We start from the raw sequence: 3,461 nt of genomic DNA, 5'->3' as shown, positions 1-3,461 counted from the left end.
GCTGGGACAGGGCAGGTTGGTGTGGGACGGGGCAGTAGGGGCTGGGACGGGGCAGGCTGGCGTGGGACGGGGCAGTAGGGGCTGGGACGGGGCAGTAGGGGCTGGGACGTTTGCACTGGCTGAGAATGAGCCTGTGCCCTGTAATTAGAGCCTCATTTGCAATGATGCAGGCACAGGAAGGGAAGCCAGGGAGGCGTGGGAATCTGGGTGCTGTCACTTCCTGACTTTCTAGTGCTGAAACATGCAAGCCCAGCCCAGCCCCTCGCTGGGTCCAAGAGAAGTCAGGCCAGTGGCACTGCTGGCGGGAGTGGGCGCCGTTATGGCTCCCATCTCTGTGTATCCCGTGCTCCTGACTCCAGCATTCCCAGGGCTCAGCTGGCCCGGGGTCGGGTGGAGAACGGCACGCACTGAAAGGCGGCTGGTGAAGAGTAATGGCGGCAGGATGGACAGGCGTCGGGGACTGGTGAGAAGGGGATACGTTCAGACCCAGCTGCCGCACTAGCAGCACCCCGGATCGAGGAAATTGTCTGCTGCTGGCAGTTCACAGCCTCCGGGTCCTTGTGGCCACAGGGACCCCCAGGTTTCAGCAGAGCCTCTTCCTGCCAGGAGGCTGGCCCAGTGCTGTCAGATACAAGAGGGACTTTCACTCACTCCCAGCCTGGGGCCAGACGCAGAGCAGGGCAAACGCCCGAGCCAGCCAGTCCCCAGGGCTGGACCTTGGCGCGATAGGAGCCACAGCAAGTCCTTGCTGTCCAGCCTCAAGGCTGGGGCCACCATCCACACGGTACCTGGTTCCCTAGGCTCTAGCAGAGCCCGTCAGCTCCTGCCCTGCCCTCTGGGGCGCCTGCAGCCCAGGAACGACTCCTCTCCCACCTGGCGTGGCAGGCAGCCAGCAGGCGTGAATGCTGCTGAGCAGAGGCAGGGGAGTCGCTGCCGCTGGCCCACCCCAGAGCGGCTCCTGCGGTGCGGGGGAAGCACTGGAAGCCAGCTGGGAAGGTGATGCCCCCTCCCACCTCCCCACAGCCACGGAGCTGACTCAAGGGCCTCAGTTTAATCCTCCGAGCACATGGCCCCCAGGGAGCCCGTTTTCAATCACGTACCCTGGTCACCCACTAGGGGCCCTCAGAGCCTGAGGGGCCACAGCTCCGCTCTGCAGCATCAGCTGTGGGCCTCCTCCCTCCCCAGGGAGCAGCCTGTGGTCCCTGGGCGGCAGCTGGCCCATGCACGTCGGCCTCTCCCCCCAGGGCACTCCGTGATTAGGCGCCCAAAGCTCTCGTTAGCAGCTTTGCTGCAGGCTGCCAGCGTAATCTCCCGGGCGGGGAGAGGCTGAAGCTCGGAGGATTCCCTTCCACAGATCCATCCTGCCATCATTACCTGCATCATTCTCCACAGCACCCTCTGCTGAGAGCGGCCGGGACGCCGAGAGCTCTTCCGAGCTAGCGCTCCGGAGCCATGCGCCAGGAGGGGCTGGCCCACAGAAAACCTTCACCGCACATTGTCAGTGGGAAGTTTCTGTTCCTCTGCGAGGAGCATCCCTTTTCCCACGGGTCCACCCGTCTGTCTGTCATGACTGGTATCTAAGCTGTGCTACCACTTGTCCGTCTAAGGAACATGGCATTCTCCTGCATGCTGTGCCAGAGGTGGCACAGGGCTCATGCCACATGAGCCTGGAGGATGATCCCCGTTAGAGCACCACAGAAGGGTCAGTCAAACACCGTCACTGCGGCCAGCTGTGCAATCACAGGAGGCAGCTGTCAGGAGGCTGCAGACATGGTCTGTGAAGCCCCAAGACACAAATTCGCTCCTGGCCCTGCCCCAGGGAGCTGGATGGGAATCGCAGACACTAGGACTTGTTTGGCTTCTGCTAGCTCAGCCCCTCATCCAGAGCAGGACCTTCTCTTCCTTTAGTGGCTAATGGGACTTGGTGCAAGGAGGAACTGTTCCAGGATCCGTACACCCACATAGCTCTCGGCGGTTTTCATCCTCCAGCAGAGGCCAACTTTAAACTACGTCACCGACAGACTATTTACAGGGCTGGAAACATAACAAGGCAAAGTGCATGCAGCAGAACCTGAGAAGATTCAGTGCTGGGGCCTTCGGGAGACCGGACATAGCAAGGGTCCTGTCATGGATTTCCAGGGCATTAGAACTGCCAGCCAGCAAATCCCCTCTCCCCATGTGTGTGTGAAGGGGCTGAGCTCGGAGTCAGCACCTGTCTCCCAGCTGGTGCCTGCTCCAGCCGGAGCTAAGACCTTTCGCCACGCCACAGCTGAGGAGTCAGGAGGAGACAACGGGCGTTTTCAGTTTCTGTTCCCTTTGCTATAGCACTGGCACCTTCCCTAGCGGAGGTGGCTTTGCAGTCGGACCTGGCATCTGTGCTCAGCCCTGTCGCTGTGTGAAACTTTTCCTGACGGTTTGGAGCCCCAGACTTGCACAGGTGCAGAGGGGCTGCCCCCGAACCCTGCCTGGCAGCCCCGCCTGCCCTCCCCCAGCCCCGCCTGCGGGGTGGGGAAGGGCAGAGAGGCTGCTTCCCCAATTCCCTAATCTTAGATCAGATCCAAACTGTATAATGTTAGGGGTTGTGGGTCAGTACTGAGGGGCATCAGCAGAGCTGTCTATGGATGGGGAGTCTCGGGCTAGAATACCAGAGAGGCTGCCAGGTGGGGCCCGGGGGGGCGGAGGAGCATCACCAGGCAGAGCTGGATGGGGGGGCAAGGACACCAACGGGCAGACCTGGGGGGACAGATGGGGCAAGGGTGCTGTCAGGCAGGGCTGGGGGGGAGGTGGAGGGGCAGACCTGGTGGAATAGGCAGGGGGCAGTCAGGGCGGGAAGGGGGCTGGGGGGCCGGGGTGCTGTCAGGCAGGGCTGGGGGGGAGGTGGTGGGGCAGACCTGGTGGAATAGGCAGGGGGCAGTCAGGGCAGGAAGGGGGCTGGGGGGCCGGGGAGCTGCCAGGCAGGGCTGGGGGGAGAGGTGGGGGGGCAGACCTGGTGGAATAGGCAGGGCTTGGGGGGCGAGCGCTGAGGGGGAGGCAGGTCGCGGAGGGGCTGAGGGGAAGGGGCACTGCCAGCCGGGGCTGTGAGGCCTGGGGGGAGGTAGGGCGGGGGGGGGGAACGGGCAGGGCGGGGCCGGGAGCTGGGGGGGGGCAGGCCCGGCGGGGGGGTGGGGGTGTATGTAACAAGAGGCTGTAGCAGAGGCGGCAGCCGGTGCGTAATTTCCCTGCAGCCAATCAGCAAGTGTCTTGCCTCCCTTAGCAACAGCGAGTGCACCAATGGGGTGGCAGCGAGCCGGCAGAGCCCCCCCCCCCCCCCCCCGCACGTGGCGGCGGGGATCCCCCAGCCAGGAGGGGTCACTCCAGGGCCCTGCCAGCCCCCGGAGCCGGCCCAAGCTGGCGTCTGCAGGACCCTCCGGCACGGCACCCCTCGCCCCCGGCCAGCCACGGTGCAGCACCCCCAGCCACCC

Source organism: Terrapene carolina, unplaced genomic scaffold (genome assembly GCF_002925995.2).
Source record: "Terrapene carolina triunguis isolate 2854851 unplaced genomic scaffold, T_m_triunguis-2.0 Scaffold24557, whole genome shotgun sequence".
In the NCBI taxonomy this organism is placed as follows: domain Eukaryota; kingdom Metazoa; phylum Chordata; order Testudines; family Emydidae; genus Terrapene; species Terrapene triunguis.
This window is presented reverse-complemented; position numbering follows the sequence as displayed.